Below are 12,979 nucleotides of genomic sequence, written 5' to 3'. Positions count from 1 at the left end.
CACCAAATAACTAGGAAATACCAGATGTGTACTTCCCAACTTCCCAGACAACCATCCCTTGAGCACGTGACCTTGGCTTTGCCAATCAGATGTGTTAGTCTAGAAATTTGGACAGCAGCTAGTGATATTCTCTGTGGCAATGGTGAAGTCTGAAGCACACAGGCTCCAGGGACAATTGCAGTGGAGCCAGCGGCACTGTTCAGTGGTCAGTGCTGGAGATGGTTGTGACAGGCACGCCAGCTACAGTGGCATTGCTGAGTGATGAGACAGCTTTATGTTGTGCTTTGGGCTGTGAGTCGACTGAGAGACATCTCAGCCTGATTCTCCATCCCTCTCAATGATCCTGTGAGCTGCCCTGTAACCTTTCAATACATTTCTGCTTCAGTCAGCCAATTTTTGGCTTGCAACCAAAACCCTGATTGTAGGCAGTGTTTCCAAAACCCAGCAGACCGATATTGTAGGCAGCGTTTCCAAAACCATTTTTCTGTGTAACCTGTTTTTTTAATAAAGCATTTCATGGCATCAGAATATTGGAAAATCTTTTGGGAAATGCAGAATGGCGTGACGTAACAGAACCTGAGGATAGTGCCTAATTATAACACATAGAAATAATCATGATTCAAAAGTCCCTGTGTGTGCTGCTGGTCTTATCTGCATAAAGCCCTATAATCACAGTGTAAGATATTGTAGGGGATAAACAGAAGGCAATTACTGATACTGTGACTGGAGGCCAGACCCAGTCTTTGTGCCATTCAGAGGCATCTGCTTTTGTTTGTCATATTAATCTATTTATGATAATGATAACTATTGTAGACAACCAATTTATTATGCTTTTATCATATGCAATGCACTTTCCGCAATTTTCATTTTAATCTCCCTAACAGCCACGTGTGGGCAATGGTATCCGTATTTTATGAATGCCAAAATGGGAGGCCCAGCGAGATGAAAAAAATTGCCCAAACTTATCAGGAGTAAAGTTGTGGTTTGAACCTGGAGCTCAGTCTTTGGCCACTAAGCCATTGAAGTAATAATATCTCTGGAAGTAGGGAGCAGCTCCTCTCTTACTTCCTTGGTTTCCAAGGCAGCATGTCTTTCTGGTGGGTTCTCTGAGCCCAACACTCTTTCCCATTTCTTTTTTTCTTTTTTTCGCACTTGAGCCTTCTTGTCCTTCAATTCTCAGCCTAAAGTCACACCTGTAAAGAGGCAGTTTCTGACCTCTCAGTACTCTCTTTTTCTATCAGAGCAGTCTTCATGATTTTCAGTAGTATCTTTGCTTGTGTGGTTATTTGGTTTATGTTTGTGTCCCTCTTGGGGCTAGAAGCTTTGGGAAATTCAGGATACATATTGGTTTTGTTCACCACTATACACCTAGCCCCTGCACAGTGTGTAGCCCACAGACATTCCCCAGATGTCTGTTTAAGAAGTAAATGAATGGCTCCATCACTTGCTGGAGGTTAGACCAGAGTTTCTTAGTCTTCTTTTTCATTATTGTCCCACCTAAGAAGAAAAATTTTATTAAATTTATTTTATTTTCTTAAATTTCAATAGGTTTCAGGGGAGCAGGTGGTGTTTGGTTACATGAGTAAGTTCTTTAGTGGTGATTTCTGAGATTCTGGTGCATCCATCACCCAAGCAGTGTACACTGTACCCAATGTGTAGTCTTTTTTTTAAATTTTATTTTATTTATTATACTTTAAGTTTTAGGGTACATGTGCACAACTTGCAGGTTTGTTACATATGTATGCATGTGCCATGTTGGTGTGCTGCACCCATTAACTCGTCATTTACATTAGGTATATCTCCTGATGCTATCCCTCCCCACCCCCCCACCCCACAACAGGCCCCGGTGTGTGATGTTCCCCTTCCTGTGTCCATGTGTTCTCATTGTTCAGTTCCCACCTCTGAGTGAGAACATGCGGCGTTTGGTTTCTTGTCCTTGCGATAGTTTGCTGAGAATGATGGTTTCCAGCTTTATCCATGTCCCTACAAAGGACATGAACTCATCATTTTTTATGGCTGCATAGTATTCCATGGTGTATATGTGCCACATTTTCTTAATCCAGTCTATCATTGTTGGACATTTGGGTTGGTTCCAAGTCTTTGCTATTGTAATAGTGCTGCAATAAACATACCTGTGCTTGTGTCTTTATAGCAGTATATACCCAGTAATGGGATGGCTGGGTCAAATGGTATTTCTAGTTCTAGATCCCTGAGGGATCGCCACTCTGACTTCCACAATGGTTGAACTAGTTTACAGTCCCACCAACAGTGTAAAAGTGTTCCTATTTCTCCACATCCTCTTTAGCACCTGTTGTTCACTGACTTTTTAATGATCGCCATTCTAACTGGTGTGAGATGGTATCTCATTGTGGTTTTGATTTGCATTTCTCTGATGGCCAGTGATGATGAGCATTTTTTCACATGTCTTTTGGCTGCATAAATGTCTCCTTTTGAGAAGTGTCTGTTCATGTCCTTCGCCCACTTTTTGATGGGGTTGTTTGTTTTTTTCTTGTAAATTTGTTTGAGTTCTTTGTAGATTCTGGATATTAGCCCTTTGTCAGATGAGTAGATTGCAGAAATTTTCTCCCATTCTGTAGGTTGCCTGTTCACTCTGATGGTAGTTTCTTTTGCTGTGCAGAAGCTCTTTAGTTTAATTAGATCCCATTTGTCAATTTTGGCTTTTGTTGCCATTGCTTTTGGTGTTTTAGATGTGAAGTCCTTGCCCATGCCTATGTCCTGAATGGTATTGCCTAGGTTTTCTTCTAGGGTTTTTATGGTTTCAGGTCTAACATGTAAGTCTTTAATCCATCTTGAATTGATTTTTGTATAAGGTGTAAGGAAGGGATCCAGTTTCAGCTTTCTACATATGGCTAGCCAATTTTCCCAGCACCATTTATTAAATAGGGAATCCTTTCCCCATTTCTTGTTTTTGTCAGGTTTGTCAAAGATCAGATAATTGTAGATAAGCGGTGTTATTTCTGAGGGCTCTGTTCTGTTCCATTGGTCTATAAATCTGTTTTGATACCAGTACCATGCTGTTTTGGTTACCGTAGCCTTGTAGCATAGTTTGAAGTCAGGTAGCGTGATGCCTCCAGCTTTGTTCTTTTGGCTTAGGATTGACTTGGCAATGCGGGCTGTTTTTTGGTTCCATATGAACTTTAAAGTAGTTTTTTCCAATTCTGTGAAGAAAGTCATTGGTAGCTTGATGGGGATGGCCTTGAATCTATAAATTACCTTGGGCAGTATGGCCATTTTCACGATATTGATTCTTCCTACCCATGAGCATGGAATATTCTTCCATTTGTTTGTATCCTCTTTTATTTTGTCGAGCAGTGGTTTGTAGTTCTCCTTGAAGAGGTCCTTCACATCCCTTGTAAGTTGGATTCCTAGGTATTATTCTCTTTGGAGCAATTGTGAATGGGAGTTCACTCATGATTTGGCTCTCTGTTTGTCTGTTATTGGTGTATAAGAATGCTTGTGATTTTTGCACATTGATTTTGTATCCTGAGACTTTGCTAAAGTTGTTTATGAGCTTAAGGAGATTTTGGGCTGAGACAATGGGGTTTTCTAGATATACAATCATGTCATCTGCAAACAGGGACAATTTGACTTCCTCTTTTCCTAATTGAATACCCTTTATTTCCTTCTCCTGCCTGATTGCCCTGGCCGGAACTTCCAACACTATGTTGAATAGGAGTGGTGAGAGGGCATCCCTGTCTTGTGCCAGTTTTAAAAGGGAATGCTTCCAGTTTTTGCCCCTTCAGTATGATATTGGCTGTGGGTTTGCCATAGATAGCTCTTATTATTTTGAGATACGTCCCATCAATACCTAATTTATTGAGAGTTTTTAGCATGAAGGGTTGTTGAATTTTGTCAAAGGCCTTTTCTGCGTCTATTGAGATAATCATGTGGTTTTTGTCTTTGGTTCTGTTTATATACTGGATTATTTTTATTGATTTGCGTTTGTTGAACCAGCCTTGCGTCCCAGGGATGAAGCCCACTTGATCATGGTGGACAAGCTTTTTGATGTGCTGCTGGGTTTGGTTTGCCAGTATTTTACTGAGGATTTTTGCATCGAGGTTCATCAAGGATATTGGTCTAAAGTTCTCTTTTTTTGTTGTGTCTCTGCCAGGCTTTGGTATCAGGATGATGCTGGCCTCATAAAATGAGTTAGGGAGGATTCCCTCTTTTTCTATTGATGGGAATAGTTTCAGAAGGAATGGTACCAGTTCCTCCTTATACCTCTGGTAGAATTCGGCTGTGAATCTGTCTGGTCCTGGACTGTTTTTGGTTGGTAAGCTATTAATTATTGCTTCAATTTCAGAGCCTGTTATTGGTCTATTCAGAGATTCAACTTCTTCCTGGTTTAGTCTTGGAAGGGTGTATGTGTTGAGGAATTTATCCATTTCTTCTAGATTTTCTAGTTTATTTGTGTGGAGGTGTTTATAGTATTCTCTGATGGTAGTCTGCATTTCTGTGGGATCGGTGGTGATATCCCCTTTATCATTTTTTATTGCATCTATTTGATTCTTCTCTCTTTTCTTCTTTATTAGTCTTGCTAGCAGTCTATCAATTTTGTTGATCTTTTCAAAAAGCCAGCTCCTGGATTGATTGATTTTTTGAAGGGTTTTTGTATCTCTATCTCCTTCAGTTCTGCTGTGATCTTAGTTATTTCTTGCCTTCTGCTAGCTTTTGAATGTGATTGCTCTTGCTTCTCTAGTTCTTTTAATTGTGATGTTAGGGTGTCAATTTTAGATCTTTCCTGCTTTCTCTTGTGGGCATTTAGTGCTATAAATTTCCCTTTACACACTGCTTTAAATGTGTCCCAGAGATTCTGATATGTTGTGTCTTTGTTCTCGTTGGTTTCAAAGAACATCTTTATTTCTGCCTTCATTTCATTATGTACCCAGTAGTCATTCAGGAGCAGGTTGTTCAGTTTCCATGTAGTTGAGCAGTTTTGAGTGAGTTTCTTAATCCTGAGTTCTAGTTTGATTGCACTGTGGTCTGAGAGACAGTTTGTTTTAATTTCTTTTACACTTGCTGAGGAGTGCTTTACTTCCAACTATGTGGTCAATTTTGGAATAAGTGCAGTGTGGTGTTGAGAAGAATGTATATTCTGTTGATTTGGGGTGGAGAGTTCTGTAGATGTCTATTAGGTCTGCTTGGTGCAGAGCTGAGTTCAATTCCTGGATATCCTTGTTAACTTTCTGTCCCATTGATCTGTCTAATGTTGATAGTGGGGTGTTAAAGTCTCCCATTATTTTTGTGTGGAAGTCTAAGTCTCTTTGTAGGTCTCTAAGGACTTGCTTTATGAATCTGGGTGCTCCTGTATTGGGTGCATATATATGTAGGATAGTTAGCTCTTCTTGTTGAATTGATCCCTTTACCATTCTGTAATGGCCTTCTTTGTCTCTTTTGATCTTTGTTGGTTTAAAGTCTGTTTTATCAGAGACTAGGATTGCAACCCCTGCCTTTTTTTGTTTTCCATTTGGTTGGTAGATCTTCCTCCATCCCTTTATTTTGAGCCTGTGTGTGTCTCTGCATGTGAGATGGGTCTCCTGAATACAGCACACTGATGGGTCTTGACTCTTTATCCAGTTTGCCAGTCTGTGTCTTTTAATTCGAGCATTTAGCCCATTTACCTTTAAGGTTAATATTGTTATGTGTGAATTTGATCCTGTCATTATGATGTTAGCTGGTTATTTTGCTTGTTAGTTGATGCAGTTTCTTCCTAGCCTGGATGGTCTTTACAATTTGGCATGTTTTTGCAGTGGCTGGTACCGGTTGTTCCTTTCCATGTTTAGTGCTTCCTTCAGGAGCTCTTTTAGGGCAGGCCTGGTGATGACAAAATCTCTCAGCATTTGCTTGTCTGTAAAGGATTTTATTTCTCCTTCACTTCTGAAGCTTAGTTTGGCTGGATATGAAATTCTGGGTTGAAAATTCTTTCTTTAAGAATGTTGAATATTGGCCCCCACTCTCTTCTGGCTTGTAGAGTTTCTGCAGAGAGCTCAGCTGTTAGTCTGATGGGCTTCCCTTTGTGGGTAACCCAACCTTTCTCTCTGGCTGCCCTTAACATTTTTTCCTTCATTTCAACTTTGGTGAATCTGACAATTATGTGTCTTGGAGTTGCTCTTCTCGAGGAGTATCTTTGTGGCGTTCTCTGTATTTCCTGAATGTGAATGTTGGCCTGCCTTGCTAGATTGGGGAAGTTCTCCTGGATAATATCCTGCAGAGTGTTTTCCAACTTGGTTCCATTCTCCCCATCACTTTCAGGTACACCAATCAGATGTAGATTTGGTCTTTTCACATAGTCCCATAGTTCTTGGAGGCTTTGTTTGTTTCTTTTTATTCTTTTTTCTCTAAACTTCTCTTCATGCTTCATTTCATTCATATGATCTTCCATCACTGATACCCTTTCTTCCAGTTGATTGAATCAGCTACTGAAGCTTGTGAACTACGAGAACTACGTAGTTCTCGTGCTGTAGTTTTCAGCTCCATCAGGTCGTTTAAGGGCTTCTGTCCGTTGGTTATTCTAGTTATCCATTCGTCTAATCTTTTTTCAAGGTTTTTAACTTCTTTGCCATGGGTTCGAACTTCCTCCTTTAGCTCGGAGAAGTTTGATTGTCTGAAGCCTTCTTCTCTCAGCTCGTCAAAGTCATTCTCTGTCCAACTTTGTTCCGTTGCTGCATTCATTTGGAGGAGGAGAGGCGCTCTGATTTTTAGAATTTACAGTTTTTCTGCTCTGTTTTTTCCCCATCTTTGTGGTTCTATCTACCTTTGGTCTTTGATGATGGTGACGTACAGATGGGGTTTTGGTGTGGATGTCCTTTCTGTTTGTTAGTTTTCCTTCTAGCAGTCAGGACCCTCAGCTGCAGGTCTGTTGGAGTTTGCTGGAGGTCCACTCTAGACCCTGTTTTCCTGGGTATCAGCAGTGGAGGCTGCAGAACAGTGAATACTGGTGAACAGCAAATGTTGCTGTTCCTCTGGAAGTTTTGTCTGAGAGGAGTACCCGGCCGTGTGAAGTGTCAGTCTGCCCCTACTAGGGTGTGCCTCCCAGTTAGGCTACTCGGGGGTCAGGGACCCACTTGAGGAGGCAGTCTGTCTGTTCTCAGATGTCAAGCTGTGTGCTGGGAGAACCACTACTGTCTTCCAAGCTCTCAGACAGGGACATTTAAATCTGCAGAGGTTTGTGCTGCCTTTTGTTTGGCTACGCTCTGCCCCCAGAGGCAGAGTCTACAGAGGCAGGCAGGCCTCCTTGAGCTGCGGTGGGCTCCACCCAGTCCGAGCTTCCAGGCCACTTTGTTTACCTACTCAAGCCTCAGCAATGGTGGGCGCCCCTCCCCCAGCCTCTCTGCCTACTTGCACTTTGATCTCAGACTGCTGTGCTAGCAATGAGTGAGGCTCTGTGGACGTAGGACCCTCTGAGCCAGACACGGGATATAATCTCCTGGTGTGCCGTTTGCTAAGACCATAGGAAAAGCACAGTATTAGGGTGGGAGTGACCCAATTTTCCAGGTGCCATCTGTCACCCCTTTCCTTGGCTAGGAAAGGGAATTCCCTGACCCCTTGCACTTCCCGGGTGAGGTGATGCCTCGCCTTGCTTCGGCTCATGCTCGGTGCACTGCACCCACTGTCCTGCACCCACTTTCTGAAGATCCCCAGTGAGATGAACCCGGTACCTCAGTTGGAAATGCAGTAACCACCGTCTTCTGCGTTGCTCATGCTGGGAGCTGTAGCTAATGTGTAGTCTTTTATCCTTCACATCCCTCCCACCCTTTCCCCAAAGTCCGCAAAGTCTATTGTATATTCTTATGCCTTTGTGTCCTCACAGCTTAGCTCCCACTTATGAATGAGAACATAGAATGTTTGTTTTTCCATTCCTGAGTTGCTTCACTTAGAATAATGGTCTCCAGTTCCATCCAGGTTGCTGCGAATGCCATTATTTTGTTCCTTTTCATGGCTGAGTACTATTCCATGGTGTGTGCATGTGCGTGTGTGTGTGTGTGTGTGTATATATATATGTATATACCATATTTTGGTGCACACACACACACACACATATATATCATATTTTCTGTATCCACTTGTTGATTGATGGGCATTTGGGCTGGTTCCATATTTTTGCAATTGCAAATTGTGCTGCTATAAACGTGTGGCAAGTATCTTTTTCATGTAATGACTTATTTTCCTCTGGGTAGATACCCAGGAGTGGGATTGCTGGATCAAATGGTAGATTTACTTTTAGTTCTTTAAGGAATCTCCACACTGTTTTCCACAGTGGTTGTATTAGTTTACATTCCCACCAATAGTGTAAAAGTGTCCCTTTTTTACCACGTCCACACCAACATTTATTATTTTTTGATTTTTTGATTATGGTCATTCTTGCAAGAGTAAGGTGGTATCACATTGCGGTTTTGATTTGTATTTCCCTGATTATTAGTGATGCTGAGAATTTTTTTTATGTATTTGTTGGCCATTTGTATACCTTCTTTTGAAAATAGTCTATTCATGTCCTTAGCCCACTTTTTGATGGGATTATGTTTTTTCCTGCTGATTTGTATGAGTTCCTTGTAGATTCTTAACATTAGTCCTTTGTCAGATGTATAGATTTTGAAAATTTTTCTCCTACTCTGTCAGTTCTCTGTTTACTCTGTTCTCTGTTTTCTTTATTACTTTTGTTGTACAGAAGCTTTTTAGTTTAATTAAGTCCCATCTATTTATCTTTGTTTTTTTTGAGTTTGCTTTTGGGTTCTTGGTCATGAAGTCTTTGCCTAAGCCAATGTCTAGAAAGGTTTTTCCAATGTTATCTTCTAGAATGTTTATGGTTTCAGATTTGAGTCTTTGATCCATCTTGAGTTGATTTTTGTATAAGGTGAGAGATGAGGATGCAGTTTCATTCTTCTACATGTGACTTGCCAAATATCCCAGCAACATTTGTTGAATAGGGTGTTCTTTCCCCACTTTGTGTTTTTGTTGGGTTTGTTAAAGATTAGTTGGCTGTAAGTATTTGGCTTAATTTCTGGGTTCTCTATTCTGTTCCATTGGTCTATATGCCTGTTTTTATACCAGTATTATGCTGTTTTGGTGACTATGGCCTTATAGAATAGTTTGAAGGTCAGGTAATGTAATGCCTATGGATTTGTTCTTTTTGCTTAGTCTTGCTTTGGCTATGTGGGTTCTTTTTTGGTTCCACATGACTTTTAGGATTTTTTTTTCTAGTTCTGTGAAGAATGCTGGTGGTATTTTGATGGGAATTGCATTGAATTTGTAGATTGCTATTGTGTAGAATTAATCATGATATTGATTCTACCCATCCATGAGTATGGGATATGTTTCCATTTGTTTGTGCTGTCTGTAATTTCTTTCAGCAGTGTTTTGTAGTTTTCCTTGTAGAGGTCTTTCACCTCCTTGCTTAAGTATATTCCTAAGTATTTTATTTTAATTGTTCACAGCTATTGTAAAAGGGTTTGAGTTCTTGATTTGATTCTCAGCTTGGTTGCTGTTGGTGTATAGCAGGGCACCTGATTTGTGTACATTGATTTTGTATCCTAAAACTTTATTGAATTCATTTACTAGTTCTAGGAGCTTTTTGGATGAGTCTTTAGGGTTTTCTAGGTATACAGTTATGTATCAGCAAGCAGCGACAGTTTGACTTCTTCTTTACCAATTTGGATGCCCTTTATTTCTTTCTCTTGTATGATTGCTCTGGCTGAAAAATTATATTAAATTTAAGTTCTACCTAATGAGATAAATTTTATGGAATAGGGTTTAGCTTTGGAAGTCTAGCAACTATTGTAATATCTATGGTGTTTTCATCCCTTAAGAACCAACTTTTGCCCCCTTGGTGGTGATATCACTCCTGTTCAGAAAGTATAGGTTAAGCTTTTAGTTTCTTTGTTTCAACTTCTGTAAAATGGAGCTAGGAACTTCTAATTTGTAGGGTTGCTGTGAAGATTAAAAGTGTCAGTATATGTAACTTTCTTGTCATATTGTGGATATTCAAATGTAGATACAGGTTGTCTTCTATTAAATGTTAATTGAATATCAGGGATGACTAAAGTTGGTCAAATAATTTTATGTTTATATTACAGTTTTTAAAACATGCAGATCTGAAAGATGAGACATAAACAAAATAACACTTACTGAAAAGGCCAGCAGTTTATCCAAGATTTCTGCATTTAATGGAGATTTTTGGCTTTGACGGTTTACTTAGCTTAATTCAATTTTGAGTCTTCGGTTGTGGAATTTCCTAAGGAATGCCTGATAGTGTAACTTAAGCACAAAGTAAAAGCCCACACCTACAGTGTGGATGCATTATTCATTTTATAGCATAAAATGTAGTATTTAGTACAAAGCACACCTATATGGATTCCCTCAAGAATATGCCATCAGGCGATAATTAAATTATGTAAAAATAGTTTATCCCTATTATATATGCATTCTCCAGGCTTAAAAGCAGATTTTGAGTCATAAATATTAAACTCTGCCATTTTTGGCCTGTTCCCTTCTTTTCAATTAGATGGGCTCAACAAATTGTTTTTCCCGTGGATAATAATTTTTATTAAAGGAAACACAAATGCACATCTCCATAGCAACTGACTAGAATCCCTTGCCAAGTTCTCTTCTTTATGTCTGATTTATCAGCCCCCAGGTAGTTCGCTCTTGCACAAAAGAGAACTATTGTCAGTTAGTTAGGAGGAAGAAATGAGATCAGGAGTTTTACTTGCAATTTAATTTACTACAATATATGTTTACATATCTCCCACTGATGATATTGGGAAAATGTCTGCTAATCATAAAAGTACTGTAAAGGTTTCTGCTTGGGGTTTTTTTGTGTGTAAAGTATGTATTTTTATACTGTAGTATGTTGTCAAGGGCAAAGTAAGAGGGGAGATGTGGTTCTCTCAACTCCACAAAGCAATGCTCCTCTGCCTGAAGGGACTGAATGCCGTGACTTTATGAAACTTTCAGTTGTATTTTTCATGGTCAACTCACTTGAGAATTTTTTGAAGCCTGGAACTGCTGCTTGTCTGTAGGTTAAAAATGAGGAGGATGCTGTTTGTGCTTACTGACACTATTCTCTGTAATTAAGAGTCGGCAGCCAAGGTGGGCCTGGGTCCCCAGACAGACCCTTGTTTTACCTACCTGTGAGAGGACTTTGGGCAAGACCCAATGCTCTTCCTTCTGAATCCCTTTGAACAAGGAACAAAACAGTTTATGGGTCCACTTATTTAGTGAATATTTCCTTAGCACTGGCTATGTGCCTCAGCGTGCTGGGCATTGGAAATAAAGCAATAAATTGACAGAAATGGTCTACACCCTCATGGAGCTTACAGTCTAAGAGGGAACAGCTAAGGGAATGTCCCGACCTGCCTGTTTCCTCTGGCCTGGCTGACATCTCAAAGGAAATTTCCAGAATAAGGACTGTGACCAAGGAGAGGTGTGGTGTATATTAGGAGAGGGCAGTCTAGTCTGGGAGGTCAAGCAAGGCATCTTGAAGGCCTGAATAGAGTCAGGAAGCAGGCCAGATAGAGGGAGGAGGAGCAAATAGATGGGAGGTGGAGCAGGGGTGCAGATTCAAGACAAGGAAGGGTATGAATGACACTCTCATGCACTGGCACTGAAATCAGTGGTGATCTGAAACTAGTGAGAAAAGGGGGGTGGTGTGAAAGGAGGCTGGGCAGAGTGGCAAAAAGGCCTCAAGTGCTGCCTTGAGATGCTTGGACTTGATCCATTGGGTGCTGAGGAGCCTTTGAAGGGGTTCAGCAGAGGAGGGGAGTGATCAGATTTGACTATGTCTATACTGTAGAAACTAGATGGAAGGTGAAATGGACTCTGGGGCTCAGCTAAGTCACCAGGCCCCTCATTTCTCATTTTCTGGGCCTGAGTTCCTAAGGGAGTTGGTGTCTGAGGCTGTGACCATTCTGCAGTTTCTCAGCCTGAATTTTCCCCTGGCCTAGTTGTGACATTTCTTGCTTTATCTCATAGATGCCCCCCTTGACTATAGAGCACCTCCCAACCCCAGTACCGCTAGCCAGGCGCTTTCTTTCCTGCCGGAGAGTTTACAGTCTGGCCTTTGCCTGTGTCTAATGAGGCACCAAAATGTCTTTTGCCACTGAGTTAACTTCTGAGAAGTTAGCAGCCCCTGGACACAGCCCAAGGACAAGAAAGATCTTCAGTGTGAAGAGCAGCACAAATGTCCCCCTTCTTCAGGAATTGCTACTTATTTTTGACTGCTCTGAACACTGGGGATTTATAATATCTTGGCCTTGTGTTTGCTGTTAAATCTGTAAATTAATAAGATAGGGCAAAGCAGTGCTTTAAAACTACAATTTGAGACGAGTATAAGTAAAACAAGCAGGTATCCTAAATTCCTAACCTGTTGACTAAAGTGGAACTTAACTGTAAACAAAGCAAGAGCAAAGCTAGAATGAACTTTGTCTAAATTGAGAGCAAAAAGCTTATTTTTAAGTAAATGTTCAAAATCTCTCTATGAATGTTAGAATTGCCATCTTTTTAGTCAGGAGGAATGAATGTAATATTCCTGGCAACAGTTAATGGTCCATTGGTGGCAGCCCTATGACATCTTTATGATTTGATAGGATGAATCATGGAAATTCTACCCTGCCCAAGCTTATGTCCCAGGAAGAATGATTGGAAAATCTGGTTGAAGATGCGTCAGTTTATTCCCACATTGTCTGGATCTGATAAATTCTTCATGCATTTTGGGGATCAAATTACTACAGTCGACTTTGCTATGTTGCCAGCTAGTTTGCATGCTGCAAAATGGAAGCAGTTTACGCTTAACACAAATGCCATCTACGAGACAGGAAAACATAATGTTTTACTGTCTTTTCTTCCTGATCACCATTTCATCTAGTGGCAGCTTATGGTGATTGGGGAATTGAGAAGTTTTCTAGACTCCCAAAGTGTGCGGTTCTCCAAGTATAACCTTCAAACTTCAATGCCTAGCCATATG

At 40.6% G+C, this 12,979-nt stretch overlaps 1 protein-coding gene across 6 annotated transcripts in view; it reads left to right on the top strand.

Annotated features, from left to right (window-relative positions):
* Positions 1–12,979, top strand: part of ERC2 (ELKS/RAB6-interacting/CAST family member 2) — a 971,230-nt gene that overhangs the window by 249,331 nt on the left and 708,920 nt on the right. The window lies entirely within an intron of this gene.

This window comes from Gorilla gorilla, chromosome 2 (genome assembly GCF_029281585.2).
Source record: "Gorilla gorilla gorilla isolate KB3781 chromosome 2, NHGRI_mGorGor1-v2.1_pri, whole genome shotgun sequence".
NCBI classification, from domain to species: Eukaryota; Metazoa; Chordata; class Mammalia; order Primates; family Hominidae; genus Gorilla; species Gorilla gorilla.
This window is presented reverse-complemented; position numbering and strand designations above follow the sequence as displayed.